The sequence below is a fragment of the Tyto alba genome, unplaced genomic scaffold (genome assembly GCF_018691265.1).
Source record: "Tyto alba isolate M040663 unplaced genomic scaffold, T.alba_DEE_v4.0 Super-Scaffold_6, whole genome shotgun sequence".
In the NCBI taxonomy this organism is placed as follows: domain Eukaryota; kingdom Metazoa; phylum Chordata; class Aves; order Strigiformes; family Tytonidae; genus Tyto; species Tyto alba.
In genome coordinates this window covers 44,027,776-44,047,776 of record NW_024881327.1, presented here as the reverse complement: position 1 = coordinate 44,047,776, position 20,001 = coordinate 44,027,776, and positions in this window count along the sequence as shown.

The window sequence follows — 20,001 nt, the reverse complement described above, 5'->3', positions numbered from 1 at the left end:
CAGAAGTCCTAAAATGAATTTAAGAAGGTCACTCAGAATTTCAAGAGAAAAGAAAGAGGTGCACTAAAATTAGAGATGAAGAAGGATTCAGTTAAGACTATTGCAGACTAGTAGTTTCAGTAGTGTGATAAAACCACAAGGCAAAACTCAAATAGAAATACAGTGAGACTGAAAGTGAAAATGGTTGTAGAGCTAGAGTTTGAGGTCTAGGGATGATCAGAGGATAAAGTGCTGAGGGTGGGGAGATCAAAGAAAAATATATAACAGATGGGAGGATGGGGAAAAGAGAAATGTTTCCTCCAGATGGCATGTATTATCTCCTGGAAAAACTGGCAAGATTAGAGAGTCTTGCCAAGAGGAGGATGTAATCTGAATAGAGGTATACCAAGTGTATTATATTAAATTCTATTCAGCAAGTAAGAAAAGACTTCTTGTAAAATCTATTCAGCAAGTAAGAAAAGACTTCTTGTAAATGATTTTACTCTTTAAAATGTTCAAATTCCATGTAAAAATCCAACTTCCTCCCTTTGTGCTATCGTTACTGGTATCACTAGGTATTTAGTATATAACTATGCATATTCTCTAAAACATCACAAAATCAACATCCTTCTGTCTTCCATCTCTTCCCTATTTTTTCTTGTTGATACCATCCCATTTTCTGTGACTGTTTTTTTCCTTGCTGGCAGAGTAACAAGGTTCAGAGGTCTGCATATTTTATGAATCTTTTTATGGTGGCTTGGCATTGTTGAAGGGTGGTGTGGATGTCGCTGGATATCAGCCAATCTTTCTGCAAGAGGGTCTGCACAGTGGGTGCCAAGACAGATGAGGATTGGAAGGCTGAAACAGAAATGTAAAATTAATTACAGAAAAAAATATAGAATTAGTTCTGGAAATCGGAGTCAAAACTTTACATTCATGGAGAAAGCTTTATTCTACTTAATCCATGAAAGGATAAATTGTTCAATTTCACTTGGAAAAGATTAGGGGATTTACTATAAAAATGGTGTTTGCCTAGGGTACGTGATGCTTTTCTCTTCAAATTTATCTAATTAAACAATCAGTCTAAGGGAAGACTGCTGAGGGAAAGTGGGTTTAGGAGTATTACCAACCGCAAGTTTTCAAACTCCTGAGCCTTTTACTAATTATGAATTTTAAAATTAATAATATATATTTTGTTTCTTTTTATTGTCTTCTTTTTATAAGCTTGGAAGTTGTGTTCTTGAGCTTCCCTCCAAGAGCTAGAAAATTGTTTTATTATGGAGTGGAGACTCTCAAATTACTACAGTAGTTAATGTTTTAAGAAAAAACACCACATTTTCAAGACTTGCTGTAAAATTATAAGAGTTGGAACTCTTTGGTTTAAGTTAGAGGCCCCAAACTTGAAGGTAACTAGAACTACTTCCGAGGAATTAAAAAAAAAGACAACATAAGGACAGTGAGGTAAATCGTAATGCTGCCTGAATTTTCCTTGTGAAAGCTGAGCGGTGGCAGAAGAGAACAGCTAGTAGAACTCAAAAGGCAGTGTAGGGAGGTGTGATAGGATGAGTGAAGCCATGAAGTGGAGAACAATGGATCAAGCGTAAAGAACGACGTAAGTGTGGTCTTTCTGGGTCAGTCTAAAGGTCCAGTGTCCTCTCTTTTATGGTGACTTAAAACAGATCCTTGGAGAAGAATAGAGAAACTCTGAACTAACACTTCTCATGCTAGACAGAGCCGCTGATTTGGAAGCAGCAGTTTTCTCACATCCTGCCACCACTACTCTGTGTTAAACTGGAACTCTCCACCTAACTCTGTGACTCAGACTAACTTTGTGCGAAAGGGCTAGACTTCAAAGATGGTGGTTCGGCCTTCTCACTCAAGCTATGGGCATTTTTATCAGCTTAGCCCTGTGAAATAATTGGCCAAAGGAAGTTAAGAAGACAGGTGTTACAGTTAGACCAAGCTGTTTGCCATAGGGTTTTATTTGCTTACCCTGGCACGTTTTGTATGATGTCAGCACACAAAGAATGTTTCTGCAGATAAAGCAAACGGCAAATGATTTCATGAGCCTGTTTGTGACAGATGTTTGCAGTGTGAAGAAACATTGTAGCACAAACTACAGTGCCCCACAAGATCGCGTTATTCCAGCTCATTAATCACATTTCTCTGGTTTGTCTCCATGGATGACTATCTGTGAAAACTCACCAGCGGTCATGACAAGGCTTTCTGCTTGCCACCCCCTCTGTGCTGATGCCTGTTGAAATTCTGTATATCATTATCGAAGGCACACTGAAAGACAGATGGGTGTTGTACCTCTTTCATGTCTGCTTCACACTCCTCTTCCGTTCAGGGCCAAGAGCTGCCTTGTATGTGAAATCTCCCGCAGTTTTTCATGATGAAAAAAATTTTTTAATCAGTATTGTCACCAAATTCTTTTTATCAGTGTGCTTTAACCAAATAGGTTAAAACTGTCGTGGGATTTTTGGTCATGACTGGATAAAAGAAGAGCAAATAGTAGGCTCTCTAAGTTAGAGGAATTTGAATAATGAAATTACTGAATCATATTACTGCAGTGAAATCAGAGCATAAAATGTATTTGGAAACATACAGACCTTAAGGGTATTTTTATACGTGAGGGAGGAAAAAGAAGAGATGCTTGCCTTCTCTCCACTCCAAAGAACCCAAGGGAATGTATATTTACTGCTATCCCCAGGACTTATGTGTGCTCCTGGCCCAGTCTTTGGAAAATTTTACTAGTCAAGGAGTCATGCATGCCTGTTTTCTCATCCTTTACTTGTCATGGAGCAGCTGCATTTCAGAGTTCTTAGGAAAGAGCAGTGACTACATATGGAAGAGAACAAGATGAATATATCAGTATTTGCTGTTGAGATCAAATCTGAAAAGAAACATTATGTTCATTGTTTCAAGAGAAAGCAAGGATTCAGAAAGTCTATCTGTAGGAGTGCACAGACTCATGCAGCTTGTCCACAGACAGACCTTTTAATTTTGGATGGTTTTGGCAGGATGTGTTGGAAGGACAGGTTCTTTTATGGATCCGACAGTTTCTTGGTATTCAGGAACAAGAGCAGTGAACCAGTCAGGTCCCAAATGGCATGCACTTCTCCATTGAGCTGCCATTCAGTCATCTCAAAGAGTCTCAAAGCTTTATGTTCCAGTCTCTCTCTCCGGAGCCCTTCCTACTGTTCTTATAGAAGGAAGAAGGCACTGTACTATCCCACAAATCCTCTATTAGTCAGATTTTCAGTCTTTGAAACTGAGTTTCAGTTTTCAAATGTGGTAGAGGAGGTGTTTGGCATTACACAGTGCCACATCAACATAGACAAATGAGTAGAAATTCCTCACAGCCGGGTGGCTGAATATTTAGAAACAGGCCAAGTGTGACATTGCTGTTTGACAGTCACTGCAGTGAAACAAATTCAGGACTGAAATTGTTTCTGCACTTAGACATCTGGGTGTCCTCTCTGATTGCACATTTGCCTAATTCTTCTCTTCAGAAGATCATCTGGAGGAGAAGGAGATTTGGTCATGTTCTATATAGCAATGTACTGATTGGAGAATTCATCCTGGAAGCAAGGAACAGAATTCAGAACCATTCTCACCCAGAGGGAATTTCAGCCGGCACCTCCGTTGTGTTTTTTTTTTCAGACAATCAATTGACAATTGTCTTTTACTGCTCCAACCTTTCTCTCTGACCATAAAAATGCAAGGGTTCATATGGGAGATGGTTTTTACGGTCCCATGTTCAGGATACTCAACTCAGTGGGATTAGTCTAGTAAAGTCCTGTAAATACTCACGATTTTGTTACTACACAGTATTTGTGCTAAGTAGTCTAATGGTGCCAAAGAACTATCTTTCCTTCAGAGACAGGATTTTTTTAAAAATGGCTATCTCCATACCAGCCCTTTCTGTGACACCCTATCTGGTAGGTAAATTCTAAAATTAACCTATACTATAAAATTCCACTATATTAATAATTCTTATCTGTGTGTAAGAAGTAGCAAAACAATGATTTTGGTTGTGGTTTGTTTGTTTTGTTTTGTTTTTTCCAATTCAATGAATAATTAGAATTCCATGCTGCAAAATCATAGCAAAGGGTTGAATACTCAGCAAGATCAGTGTTTGGGAGTCACTATGTAGACCATGTATCACAGAGTAACTTATAGCAGTAATGGCTTAATTTCACTTACATGGAACAGCAAGGGTTAAGAAACAGACGAAAGGTATCTTCTCAGACTGTCCTCACATGGGATTTTAGAGGTGTTTGTTGTTGGTGCAGAACTCAGCCATTTTCACAGTGTGATTCCCTAATTTTCCTCTTCTAAATAATCCCAGGTTGTCCCACTGCTGACTCCTCCCTACCACTGGACCCTCATTAAACACTCATTCTCACTTGAAATTCAAACTTCTCATTCCCATCCCAGTCTCTGGAAATAATTGTTACTTCTTTTCACCTCATCCACACCAGCTCCTATTGACCTCTCGTCCAATCTATCAATACCGACTTCCCCAAGTTCTTGAGAGGTTGTCTTATCAGAATTACTTTGTTTAACCTCACCTTTGTCTTCTTGAAGAATCTTTCTCCTCATCTCTCTCCATTCCTCCCCTGCCTCCTTCACCCAACACATGTAAAGTGGTGACTCTTATCCCAGATGTCTGACTTGGATGCAATGAACTTCACTCAAATAAATCATATAATTTGTTCAAGTTGAATCAGTTCCTTTTCAGTCAATAGCTGACTTTCCCAAGGATTCTGTAAAAGGATCTCATTTTATAGTGTTTCATGTCAGGCTGAAAAGTTCCATGGAGTAATGAAAAAAACTGTTCCTAAAGGTGTATATCAGATAGCCTGTGGACAAGTTGTGCCTTTCAGTCCAAATTCACACTGGTATCTCAGACACTTAGTACAAGTATCCCAAAATTTTAGTTTGCCAAACTAATCAATCAAGCCTGTCCATTGTATACAGTTCCCAGGGTATAACCAGCCTATTGACTTGTGATAATATTTGTCTCTACATACCTGACTCAAGATATTTTCAAAAATTTTGCTAGTCATATATAAACCAACCTGTCCTCCCTTTTTTTTCCCTTCTCTTAAGTATTCCACATCTTATGTTTCACAAAACCTTTTAGATAAAAGCACTTACCATGTTGAAAAGTTTTTACCAACATGGCAACTCATCTGGTATTAATATTTAGTAAGTAAATATGATTTAGCAACAGCAAAATGTTTTTTTCCCCATTTTTGTTGTCCTGGGTTGAGTGAATGGTGGAGGTTTTTTGGTGGCAGGGGAGGGGGTTATCGGGGCGGCCCCCTGTGAGAAGCTTCTGGAAGCTCCCCCAGCTCCAAGTCAGCTCCACTTCTGTTTGGGAAATTGAGCCAATCGGCTGCGCCTCTGCAATAACATATTTAAGAAGGGACGTGGTGACGGGCAGTCGGACTTGTGAGGAGGAGCTGCTGCTGCAGCTGCATGAACACCAAGGTCAGTGGAGGAACGGAGGAAGAAAGGAGGGGGAAGGTGTGCCGGAGCAGAGACCCCCCTGTATCCTGTGGTGAGACGGCAGGGCGGCCCCCCCCTGCCACCCATGGAGATCTACGGTGGAGCAGACATTGATTTATGGCCTGTTGCTCCTGCTCACCTAATCAAGGGGCTGTGCCCGAAGGTGGCCGGGGTCTCATGGGAAAAGGCAGCCCCGCTGCTGTAATTGAGCGCTGGGAGGATTGCAACATGCGGGGGAGTCCCACGCCGGAGCAGCTCGGGAAGGGCTGCAGCTGTGGGAGAGAATCCAGTCGGAGGAAGTTAGTGACCCATGACGGAGCAGTGTGGGGAACACTGCGGCCCATGGGAGGAACTCATGCCAGAGAAAGTTTGTGGAGGACTGTCTCCTGTGAGAGGGGGGGGCCACGATGGAGCAGGAGGAACAGGTTCCGGACACTCCCCTCACCGAAGATGAAGAAAGTGGCAGTGCTGACTGCACCCCCCCATTCCCTGCCCCTGCGCCACTGGGGGAGGAGGTAGAGATATCGGGAGCAGAGCTGAGCTCGGGAAGAAGGGAGGGGTGGGGGGAAGGTGTTCTCAAGATGTGGCAATGCTTCTCACTGTCCTACTCTGTTATGTGTTGTTAGTGTCTGTAATAAATGTATGTTCTTTTTTTCTTCCCCTAACGAGTCTGCCTTTTGCTCATGATCATAAAGGGGAATTTTTCCCCATCCCAGTCCTATCTTGAACCCCAAGCCTGGCTCTCTGTCCCTTCTCATTGCCGGAGGGGAAGGGAGAGAGAGATGTTGCATTGTGATTGGCTGCCAACCAGGCCTAAAACACTGTAATGCTCTTTTCTTGAAATGCACTAAGTGCCAACAATCTGGTTTTCTATGGTAACTGACGCTTTCTCATACAGGCTTTTTAATTGCAGTGGTCTAAAAACATCTGCTTGTGGACAGAATCACCTGGCATTTAGATTGCTTTTTGATTTCCACTCTGTCTTTGGAGTTCAAATAACTCCCACTCACCTGACAGCATCAAAACCAAAGCAGAACAAAAGCCCATCTGCTTCTGGTGAACTTCCCAATACGCAGCTGACAGCAGATGTAGAAGGGAACTGATTCTAGGGCCAAATCCAATGCAGCTTTTAGTTGGTAGAACTAATTTGAATTCAGAGGGCACCAGGAGAGATCCTGGCACTCAATTCAGTATGAGGAATGTAAAACTAGACCAAAAATGTTCTAGACTTATTTTTACTATTACTGTATAATCTGGCCAGGACGCCGAGATTAATGTCTTTCCCTTTGTGAAATGTTCCATGAGATCTTTAATTGGCCACAAGTCACTAAGAGCCAAGTTTATATTTCTCGACAGTACAGTGCCTCTGTGAAGCACATCGGGCACTGGTTTAGTGCTGACTTGGAGGGAAGAGTGCCATCTTCTGAATCACCAGCACCGTTTCACTGCAGCACCTGGCAGTTCTTCGAGATCACAGCTTTCACATTCAGATTTTAGCCACCCTGAGCCTGCATTGCTTTACAAGATCTGGAGAGACTGTAACCCAAGTTTGTATAGTGGCTGACTTGAAGAAAATGCCTTACAATTTAAGAAACCTTTAAATCAACTGCTGATAACAAAGTTCTTTATTATACAGGCAGGCTAAAATTTTCATAGTATGTACAAGTTCCATGATACAAATACAGCTTTCAAGACACAACTGGAAAGATCAAACTGAGTTAGCTAATGAAAAGACAAAATGTATAGGGAACTCAGAAGTCTTATTAAAAAGCCTCTCTTCATTCTGACAGCTCCCTCTTAGATAGCTAAGTCTATGGTTAAACTGAAACAGCTTTACTCAATTTGGGGGAGATACAGAAAATTATATGAGCTGGAGAGCCTCAGTTCTTGGAGGAGAGAAAATCCTTATGTATCAATCTGGAGGCATTGGCAGAGAAACAAAAACTTCAGCACAGTGTTGGTGGTCAACCACAAAACAAAGGCTCTTCAGCTGTTTTTACTGCTACAAACTTTGAGTTACAGAAGAGCAGAACGTTTATTTGATTAATAGTGTCAATGGAGTTTAAGGTGCAATTGATTTGCTCAAATGTGGGTACCTACTTTTAGATTATATAAATAATTCTCTGTATTTTACTGATATATTAACTCTATTGATGTTAAGATTAGCAGGGACACTCAAGTTATATGTAGACATGTACACTGCAACTACTTCAGACTCAAATCAGTTGCACACATATGGATCTACTGCCATTTGAGCTGCTCTAGGGTATTCCATCTGATCTGTAAAAGGGTGCTGACACTCCAAAAGGGCATAACCTTCTCATACGCCCTGTTGTTCCTGGCAGCCCTGTGCAGATGTCTTGAATACATTAAGGTGCTAAAAATCACAATCTGCACTGATACTTAGACAGTTGAATTAATTCCTTGAGGTTAGGTGAGAGGAATCACATGCATTGTGTCTTGTTTCATTTGAGAGCTTGAAAAGGATTTAGTTCATCATTCACAGAAGACATTGGCAGTGTTTCCATGGGTTCTGATGGGAATCAGCTCAGCTATGTGTAATAAAGGTGACAACATGGAAGTCTGAATAGCCCTCCAAACTGACACTGTCCAGACTGCAATATTTCATTTTAAATAAAAGTGAGGATAGTCAGAATCAAAACTTACTCCCATCTAATGTCTGTTTGGTATCCCAGTCCTGTGGATAGATACCTACATCCCCAATAAAACTGATGAAGTTCATACTAGATATGTATCCAAGAGTCAGATTTTATAATACAATAAATGAAGTTTGATTCAGCTGTCTAGCTCTGAAGTTCTGAAGTGGGACACTACTTGGTCGTCCCAGCAGACCAAGCAAAGGCTGAACAGACATGGCAATTACTTGAACAGCTGAGGGTTGGGGCATGGCATTACCCTAACAGTTACAGTTGGGACATGTTGTGTAGTGGAAAGATGTTGGTATGAAGAGTTTTGATGAATCTTTTCAGGAGTTTATGTTAGGCACTCAGCATCCACGCTGCTTATTGGATTCAAAAATATTTGAGAGAGGCTAGAGCATTCTTAAAACATGCTGAACAGTCCAACAAATCCACTCTCTCACTGACAGCAGTGGAGGCCTTCTCACTGACTCCAGTGTGAACAGGAGTGGGACTCAAAAGCACACTTCTGCTGCCAGAACTCACAGAGCAGAAGCTCTTTACAACCAAAAAAGTGAATTTATGAGTTGAAATGCAATACATGTCATTTTCCTGTTAAAACTTCCTTATGCATATAAAGTCGTGCTTCTTGGCATGCATACAATTGTACTGTCCTGACCAAGCTGGATATCTAGCTGCCTGTGTCCTGATAAAGCCCCTTATGATTCACACTGTTGGTATCTTTATGCCAAATTTGTTTGACGAGTTTGTTTCACTAGGCACGTTCATGTACAGACAAAGAACAATGAACAGCAGGCACTATCACATTAATTCACTAGTCCTAAATTCATATAAATACTCAAACAGAAGAATATGCTTTTAAAGGAGACCAATATCTCTTTTTCTTGTTTTGGTAACTGTAGTTCAAATGTAGCTTCCCTTTGATAGAAGAGAGAGGAGTATAACATGTAGAGTTTATGAATTGTCCCTAGCAAACTTGTGCTGCATCTTTTAGCTACGTTTTTACATTCAAAAATAACATCTGCTCTTTACCTCTTATTCAATAAGACTTTTTAGGAGAGATTAGGTGCAACAAATTTCTAAAAGCCAAATATAATGAAACAGCGGAAAGAAAAACTTAAAAGAAGATAACCGAACAAGAACTGTATTCCCCACCATGTCCATAACTCATAGCTAGATTTTGTGAGAAGTCTAACAAGCTAATCCGTCTGGTTTTGGTTTTCAGTCACAGATGAATTAATAGCCTCCCATTTAAGTTACTGCATGGAACCACTATGAGCTTAAAGAAGCATTAGTCATTTTATTTGTATTCAAAGGGTTGTATTTTTTTAAATGCAAGAAGTATCTCTTCCCTTAAGAAAGGAACATATCCTGCATAGTGAGGATTACCAGAGAGGCAGGAAAATCTGTGTTAGCTAAAAAAATTGATTACACAGACTCATGTGGGTTGGGCAGAGATTCTCCTGTGTCATCAATTCCATTCCACTGCACCAGTACCAAACTGATGATACCAATTGGATTGTGGGACAGAAGAAATTTTTATTTCAGAAAGAAAGAACCTAAAATTATTTCAGTTTATGCGTATGAAATTAAGGACCTTGAACTGTTCTGATCTCTCTCCTGTAGAAAACAGTAGCAAGATTTCCATTAATTTTACCAACTTTTTCCTCAATATTCTAGTTTGAGATTCAAATGATACGTTTTAATTCCAAATATTGTTGTCTCTCTTCTCATTGTTTCTATTAAGAATGTTACTAAAAGCTATTCAGCAGGTAGTTGTGAGTAGGTTACTTGAGATGTAGCAACCATATTTTGCCACAGAGCAAAGAAGGTAATGTAGGACCTTCAGTTTGTCTGCTTCATTAAGGCCCACAAAAGTTAATGTACCTTGCTTATGAAAACAATTTTAATTGTGGAAATATGTATCCATTCAAGGAAAGCAATACTGTAAGGAAGCAACTTTGTTCACAACAGGCTTTCTCCTTCAAGTACTGTTTCAAAGTACTCTCACTCAAGTCTGTCCTACTTTTTCCATTGCTTCCATTTGGCATTGGATCAGGCCTCTTCACTGATGAGTTTGAAACCCTGATAGATAGGAGAATATTTATCCTATGCAATAATAATTCCAAAAATTACCATGTTACAGTGGAGCATAATGAAGAATTTTGCTGTAGTAGGAATTCTGGTCTTTCATTTTGGTTTTGACCTCGAAATTATCTGACATGCTATAGACAGATAAATTGTTACCATTTTTTGATTGTATACATAATTATAAATAAGCTCAAGCAGCTGTTTTTCAGCACGTACTCTATTTTTTCATATTAGATTCATTATCCCTTAGTCCAGTGCTATCATTATAGATTTCAAAGGAAGGCAGAGATTATCTAAAAAAAATATTGAACTACACTATCCTAAACTTACCACCAGTGTGTTCTTCATTTAAAAAAATGTCTATTTCACAGAGACTGATAAAGCAGTGCTCTGCTAGGCTCAGGAGCTCCTAGGGGCAATTTTTGGTTCTCTTTGCATGCTTTAAGGATCTGTGTTCTGTGTGGTGTCTGCTTTGTTACGGTCTGGGTGTTACTGGGAGATATCCCAGAAGCTGTTTATGTGAGAGGTTAGAAACTCATTTACATAAGTTGTTATTCTCACAACCAGCCTCATAGTTCTCTCCTAAAGAAAATGGGGTTTGCTTTCCTTTCCTTTCCTCATGATGTAGGTCAAGATTTTCCATGGACAAATACAATCAGCACTGGTATTATTTCATAACTCAAAATGCCTCAAAAGTCCACAGAAATTTTCCATTGGAGAGAGGTCAGATTGTCTTCAGAAATCTGTTTTTATGAAACTCACAGACAAAATATTCTTGAAGCCATCCCCTTTTATATGCGTGGTAATAGCCATTTTTCCTGAGGGTGCATTTGGAATAGTTGGATTTTCAGGTTACAACTTAATAAAAAAGAGTAAATTTTCAGTGAAAATAGAATGGGGAAGAAAGGAATTTATCAATCTTTGCACTTCTGGCGTCACTAAGGCACCAGTTCTATAAAAAGGCAAAAAATTATGCACGTTCCTAAAATTAAAAATTATACTAAATACTTTATTTTCATAGTATTTTATACACTTAACATTTTCAACAAAAAGAAAGTAGTTTTTAACTTAAAAAAAAAAATCCAAATCTTTTCAGATCAAATATACTACTTATAGTAATAGATTGGCTATTCTTAATAACAGAACCAGCATGACATTCTCTCTTATGCCACATAAGGGCAAATATGCTGGTTGCAAACCATAGCCTCAGTGTTGTCTTTTCAGTTGACTAGTCTCAGACACAAACACAGATATCCATTAAAATTAAAGGAGCTCGGTAAGAGTAATTAAAGATAGTAATTAGGACCAAAGGCTTCTGACAGGCATATTCTATAAATAACAGCAAACAGAAATAAAAACAATGAAGTAATTTAAAAAATTCTATTGCTAAATTATGTCTAGCACCTGTGGAAGATAGCAGTCAGCTACCCAGCCTGTAAATTTAATATTTTTTTGTTCACATAAGCAAGTCTCAGTTCTCGCAGACTTGCTTCTGAGCTTTGCCATTACCTCACTGAGGATTTGTGCTCACGGGTGTGTTTTGTTTGTGTAGCAGTGGAAATTTTTTTTCTCCAAGTATGAAAATAAAGCCTGCATGTTTTTCAATTTTGAAAATATTTTCCTTGGCAGTGAAGGTGATAAACTCAGTGACTAAAAATGGTGTACTTTCTAGGGTCTATTTCTTGGTTTATACCTGAAATAGGACACCAAACTCAATGACAACAAATCTCTCAGATGGCAAAATTAGTACAGTAGCATGAACTCTGCCAATTAAACACAAGCAAGCTCTCATTAGATTTTGGCAGGTATGTAGCAGCATAGATAATTTATTGCACATAATATTGATTGGATACTATGGAATGGTTGATTGTATCTTTGTAAACTTCACAGAGTTATTGGAGTAATACTGCAGTCACTAAAAAGCAGTTGTCTTTTAGTCTTTATCATGTTTGCCTGAGTTTTCATCAGCTTCCAACCACAGTGCCCAAAGCTGAAAGGCCAATGTAGCTCAATCAACAAAGTCAAATGGATGTGTAATGGAAGTTTACAACACTGGGATCATTGTAGTTTTCATTCAACTGAGACCCAGGAAATGTAGGCACATGATAATTGCCCTGCTGTTTTACTGGTGTGACTTCCTCTTCAGAAAGAAAACTTTTCTTCCAATGAGAACCTGCTTTTGCCACTGCAAAGCCCACGTATGATTATCTGGGACCTTAGGAAAAGTACTAAGATATTCGGTAGTGGTGCCCGTCAGTTTATGGTAAACCACAAAGCCAGAGAGAGACTCCGCATGATTTCAGTCTTACTGGTCTATTAGGAACATACTGATAGAAGTCCCTCCATTTGCCATTGCCTCTTCCCCAAAATTAATAATTCCTGAAGGTTAGGGAGAGCAACCTCTTTAAGTTCTTCTTTTGTAAAATACCGATGTATTAAGCAAGTTTGAAACTGCTTTTGGGATTGAGGTGTCAACCAAAATAAGCAAAGGAATGTCTTGTTAGAAGACCCTGATGGGACTTAGATATGAGGTTTGAGCTACTCATGATATGGGTTATACCACAAGAAGAACATCTAGTCAAGAGAATCGAGTGGCCAAAATTGTAAGTGTCTATGGACTTCCTACTGCTTTAAGCAGCTGATAAGCATGAGTTTGGAGAACTGGAGCTTTAGTGTCAGGTGCCTAATATCCGACCAATTCATTCATCTGTCTAGCCCACACAATAGTACTCTGAAGTATTTTTGTTGAGGATGGTGGATGGAAAAGAGATATAAACCATCAGAAACACGTAAGAAAAATTACTGGAAAAGATTGTGTCATGCTTGACCTACTACGAATGTGATTCGTCCTGATAAATACTGTAAAATTTTGAAGGTAGCTGCATTTTTCAGTTAAAATTAGGGAGTCTTACATTCAGCTGAAATAAAACTGTTCATATAAAACAATTCTGCTTATAAAAAATGTTTTAGTAGTGGAAATCAATTGCCGAACAGACCAGCAACATTCAATGGTTATTGCATTTCTGTAATTATTGCTTTAAAGTCCAGGATTTAGCGACAGCTGTTCATTAGCCTACACTCCTCTCTCGATCACATTTCCTCGTGGACAGGCACCCATATCAGAATCGTCAGTCTTGGTAAGTAATTGTTTATGCATCAGCCTAAAGACTAAACTATCCTCCCATAAACCGAGAAAGCCTGTTAGCATCAGCATTGCCACTGCATTTCATGCTGTGCCTGTGCAGATAAAGAATTTATGTCTGTGTCTTTTTCTGTCATATCTTCTTTCATTCACAAGCACTAAGCTTGTCTGAGCACAAGAATAATACAATGAAAAAGCTAACTCTTCCAAAAATATTTTTTATTGTTTAGCTTGGGTAGACCAAAGCCCATTCAGTCACTGTAGGATATGGGATTCCTTACTAAGCATCCATCCAGTGTTTTGGTATAACCACCATTCAAAATCTCTTCTAAACTCTTCAGCCTGATTAAATCCCATGTATGCGTACAGCTTTGGCACTGGCCACATACACATCAGCACTGATAGTGCCAAAGAAACGGCTCTATCCTTACAAAATTGAAAGAAAACAGGTTTCCCCTATCTCTCACTCTAGTGATGTAAGCATGGTTTATCCCTGCAGAACACAACCAAATGAAATAATGCCTTTTTAGTTAGTGGTTGGACAGCTAGACATGAGTCTGAATCACCATCTCCTTTGGCTTATATCCACTAGGATCTGGGACATTTACACATGGCAGTCTTTTGATCCCTCCATCAACATCAAGCTGTTCTATTTTGTCAAATTAAATCCTGAAAGCATGCAAATGCAAGGGATCAGAAGGATCTCTAAAGATCCAGTGCAACCGTGATGCCCTGAGGCAGAAACACCTACAACCAGGATAACAAATATGAAAAAAAAAAAGATCTAACTTGTTTTTAAAAAGCTGAGATGAAGGAGACCTTCCTTATGTAACAGATCCTGGTACTTCATTACTCTACTGTTATGAAAATACACAATATAAATCTTCTTTTCCTTTCCCCTGCAGATGAGAAGAGCTGTCTTCTTCATAAAAGGCTTTTACATTGTGAAGACTGTTTTTATCTGCCCTCAGTCTGTTCTAGACTAAACAAACATTGTTCCTTCAACCCTTCCTCAAAGTTCATATTTTCTAAACTTATAAGTTTTATTGTTCCTCTTTGTACTCTAATTTGTCAACATCTTTCTTGTGTTGTGTTGTGCCTAAACTGGATACAGTTCTTCATCCAAGGTCTCAATGGACAGAGAATAAATTTCTCTCTGTGTTGTCTGCGACACTTCTACTGATTTGAAGCTTGCCATTTTTGCAGTACAGCCAAAATGTTTATTCATGTCTGACTTGTCACCCATTACAATCCTTCATCCTCTTCTGTCACCCAATCAGCTATTCCCCATTCCACATTTATTTTCCATAACACAGGTCTTTAATACAAGTTTTCTTTCTCAAAATGATTTGAATTCTGATCCTACCCTCAGTAGTGCATTTAGCCCCTTTCAGTTTGCCATCATCAGCTAATTATAGACATCCAGATTTCTTCAAAACGTGTAAATAGGCCCAAAATTGTGTCTCTGAAAGTTAGTTTGAAATCCTTTCCATTTTGATACTATGAAGTCCCAACAATTTATTTTCAAATTTTTAGTAAATCACAAGTTTATATCATTTATTTTTATACAAGAGCATATATGATGTGACACTATTTTACATAGTTTGGCATTTATTACTTCACTTTCATCCACTGTCCCAGTAGAGTACTTATCGTGGCAAACTTGTGACATGTGAGCTCTAGCACCATTTACCATCATCTTGGTATTTCCTACTGCCAGTCTCACACCAGGGGCATATATTATACTTTGTTTTCATTAAATTCTACTTCTGAAGTCATTGGGGCTCCAGAAGAAAGGTGGCTACCTCAATGACTGCTACAGATTTTGCAAAATATAAGGACAATGGTAATCTAGGAATCACAATGTTGTTGTCAAATTCAAACTGCAGACATACTGTCCTTTTCTAGTGGACTCTTTATAATAATAAAAAATTATATCCAAGAGTATGCTCTTGGGATTGAACCAAATTTGTATGTTCTTTGGAAGAGGGTGCGTGAAATAAATCTGTAACAAGATCTTTTATTTTAATAACTTCAATAGTAAGTACATAAACCTATTTCTAAGTGATGATTTAAGCATCTATAATAATGAAATGGTTTATTTGCATGGTGAGTTCTTCCAGAGACTTTTATTAGTTTATTTTTATTCATGAAAGATGAAGCTAAAGAACGAACATGATTTTAATGTACAGTGGAGTATGAACCAAATGAAAAGTGATACTTGACTCCACCCAGCAAAGAAGAGCCACCTCCCCTTAATGGATTGAGCATTTGAAAGGAAGAAAAATAGCTTCATCTTATTTTCAGATGTTTTCTCAAGTTGGATGAACTTAATCCATTTTGTTTCCCATCATTTATTCAGAAGTATTGCCTCAGGATATGGATGATTTTAAACATTGATATTCTACCACACCCCATAATATAGGATACAGCAACGAAGCCAGCAACGAAGCATGATACTTAAAAATTCAGACATTGGCCAAGATTGAGTGCATATCTGAGGCATTTATACTCGGCTGACTGAACCTGTAGGCCTGGGAGCTTCAAGGGCTGTAACTTTGGTACTTTATTCCATGAGGTGTAACAATATTATCTTTGTTTTCACGTATTTCCTGTAGAGTCCCAATCCTCCTTGTACTGTATGAAAAGAAATTTTGCAGTCATGTTAAGTAAAGTAAAAATAGGGCCAAAATCTTAACATGAAGTGTATGTTTGCAAAATTACAAACATAAAGAATTTCTGAGCTAAAGAACTAAAAGTACCCAAGATCTTGAAAATAGACTTATCGTACCAAATCTTGGTTCTGCAATCTTCCATCTGTTTGTAATTTTTCTTTTGTAATTTTTTGTACTTGTTCATTTTGTACTTTTTTTGATATATGTAATTCTTACCAAGAACTTCATATGGTAATGTAGCTAATGAATGCTTGAATCTTATTAGCATATACATTCTTCAGTTACCAATTTGAGCCTCTTCATTTAAACCGTGTCACTGGTAGTACAGGAGTGGGTTTAATTGCTTTATTCTTTAGTTGCTATGGCATAACTAATCAATACCATGAGAATAAATTACACTACCTTTGAAGATGCGATAAAGATATTAAAGATTCATTGCTCTCCTGTGCTTGTCCAACGCACACATTTATTTTTTTTCCGTAGTCTGAAAGGAACAGTTTGCATAATTTATTCTAGAGATTATGCTTGATTTTTTTGTGGAGTAGAAATAAAATAATTAAAAACAGTGCAGTAACACTGTATTAGATAAAAATTAAAAAAAAAAAAAAAAAGATATGATCTCTGAGTGTCATGAGACTGTTTTTGTTATGTTTGAATTCTCCAAACTACTTTGACCACAATGGAAACACACTGCTGAATATCCCACATGCACTGTTACTTTAATAAAACACCAGATGCATATTCTGTTAGATGCTCACAAGACTATTTTAAACTAGCTGAGTGACATTGAAAGTATATGTGCTTGCTTAATCTGAACATTTATATTAAGTTGTTTCACCTTTAAGTTAAAATTTCTGAAATTACAAAAGAATATGTGAAAATATACCTTAATACCACTTTTGAGGGAAAAAAAAACCCAAAACACTCACATTCACAGTTTTCCTTATACATTCACTTAATTCAGGGGAACTGGAGGCTCAATTTTACAACTCTCCTGCCTTCCTAATATTCAAAATTAAATGCAGGATAAAACTATCCTCTCACTGATAGTCTCTCATATAGTCTGATAAACTAACCGTGAAAGGTTTCTACATAAAATGACGAAGTAAGGAAGAATACAAGCAGAAATTGTCAAAATCACACTCCAGTAAAATCAGCCAAATATTAGCTTAATGAAAATGTAAACAAAGTAGGCAGTATCCTGGCTTGCAGATTGTGGAATTGGAGAAGACTCTAATTACAGAAATATGAATCAGCCAATGAAGGATTATAGATTTTTTTTTTTTTCCAGAAGATAAAAAGTTCCATAAAATCTTGAACTATAAGGAAAGTGAGAGACTTTTCAGAGCGTGCACTTGTGACCTTCCAGAATCAGACTTCTCTAACGGGTCTTATAAAACAAATCCTGTAAAATATGTCCTATTCTGCAGCCCTCTTTCCAGTAGAACCTCTAATATTTTGTAGGACAGGGGAGGGAAAGGTCACCAAGAGGACAACCAAGAAGAAGGACGTGTAGGAATATGCCAGAACTCTTACATCCTGTGGAGAAGTGCTTCTCACGGTTTAATGCAAACACAAGGCTGAGGAAGCCTCTCCAGTTTGCCCATGCTTGTGTAACCTGCTCACACGGGAAAACAGAGCCACACACCAGAACTGCTCAGCAGCTATCAGATGGAAGGAAGATTGAGTCTCTCAGCCCACATACACTCTCTGTTTCTAGGAGTTCATTCAACTCGGGCCTTTATGCAGGACCTCAGTACTAAGCTTTAATCTCCTGTAGCAAGGGAATGGCATGTTAGATCCAGACTTTAGCCAAATCTAAAATTCTTAATTTGACCCAGATCTGGGGCTTTATTTTAATGGACTTTAGCTGATTTATGTGAACTGAGAATGTGGTGTATTGTCCAAATCAGAATTTCATGTCTCAGCAACTGAGTAAAATAAAACCTTAACTTGTGAATACAGAGGTCCAAAGGCAGCAAACTAAATATTTCTAAATACTCAGTCTATGTTTATATTAGATTTACCTTGTTATAAACCATATCCAACATATTTAATACAGGATTGGTTTATCAAAAGTCATTTGAAAATTTGAGAGAGTTCAGAAAAGATTAACTAATACATTTGAGTAATCCCGGTATAGATTTTAAAGTAAAGTTCAGAAGCAATAAAGAAGCAGTTTGCAAAATTGCAGTTACTTGCACATTGCACAGACCAAAACCATAGAGAAACATATTCAGTGTACTGATTTAAGTTTTACCACTTGCCAATTAACAAGAATGTGTTTTGGACTGTTTAAAAAAAGCAACAGAGAATTCTGAAGCTTCTAATACATGATTGCTGTGAGTATGGGAGACTGGATGTGATGCAGCATCATCTTCAAAAGTAGTTCCCTTCACATTCTTCCTCATTTTGAGCAGAGGATAAAACTTTGTTCATACTTCCCAAAGCTGTTCTCTTATTTTCTGCTGGAAGTCTCATAGGTTTACCCCCACAAGGTTCAAGTAGCTCAAGCTTACTCAGTAGGCATAGAATTTTGGTAGCAAGTGTCAAAACATCTTTCTTACACAACTTGTAGATTTTTAAAAGCTTATGACAGGAATACTTTTTGATAGGAGAAAGTCCATTCTTAAAGCAACCCCAGTTTGCTGGTAAATTGGTGCTCCTTGTGACTAAAGTTTTATAGAGAACAGGTAAACATAGTTCATTGTTTAAAATAAACATTGACCAATTAGTGCACTTTTCTCTAGACTCAGAAATAGGATTGATTTTTTTCCAACATTAGCTGGTATGCGGCAGACACTCAAGGTCCACCACGGGTGATGAAAAGCCTGGCAGACCCAAACTGAAATAAATATGGTGTCTGAAAAATGGAAAGCAATAAAGCAAATGTCAGTGGCAAAACACTGCAACAAAGACAACTTTTCTCTGATTTAATAAGAAAGTGTTGTCGCCTGTTCAATGACCCAGAAAATCACAGATGAAAATTTATACACACTGATCAGCTAGTAAGCAGAAAAGGGAAATAGATAATCTGACAAAGTGATTCTACCCCAAAATTCCACTTATCCATGAAAGAAGAAAAAATATGTCAAAGACAGAATTTTAGGCTAAGGTACTTGCTGACACACACCTCAGTTTTCTTGAAACTTCTTGTAGTTACAAGTCTTTCAAGATTTTAAGTAACCTATAGTAAGTAAAATAAAATGGGGAACTTGAAGAACGACTGCTATTTCAGATAATAAAGAATATTGTAGTCATATAATTATCATTACTTCATGGTGAACAACATATTTACTCAGCTGTATGCTTGCATCTAAGACTATTGTTATCTCTGGTATGCAGGAAGAACAGAAAAAAGAACTTTTATACAGTGTATAGTTGACAGACCTACAGCAGAGCATGAAAGAAAAACACTTTTCAGATTACTTAGTAAACAATTTACAAGTGTTTTCTCTTGAGTTCAATTCATTGGTACAAGAATGCTTGAGTTTTAACTAAGTCTTTATACCATGTAACTCTTGACCAATATGAGGCAAAGCTTCAGTATTTAATGAAAATTGGATCGCATATCACTTTAATTTACCAAAGAAATAAGTACAGAATTATGCCAAGAAATAAAAATTTAAAAAGTAATAGTTTCTAGGGGATAGTTTCATAGATAGAGTGGATGTATTTATTTTATTATCCTGTTTCTTTATAATTTGAATGCCTCTGCATAGTTAGTACTAACATCAACTTTGAAAACATGAGACAAAACACTCTGACCACATTTTACAATGATGCTCAGTGATTCAATTCTGAATTGAGAATAAAATTGCCTCAGTAAACAATAGGTTGATTCAACAGTGAAGGTACTCTTTAAAAGGAAAGCATACTAAAAATAATTAATTTAGATTTGAATTTCAAGCAAATAGGAATATTTTCCTGCATT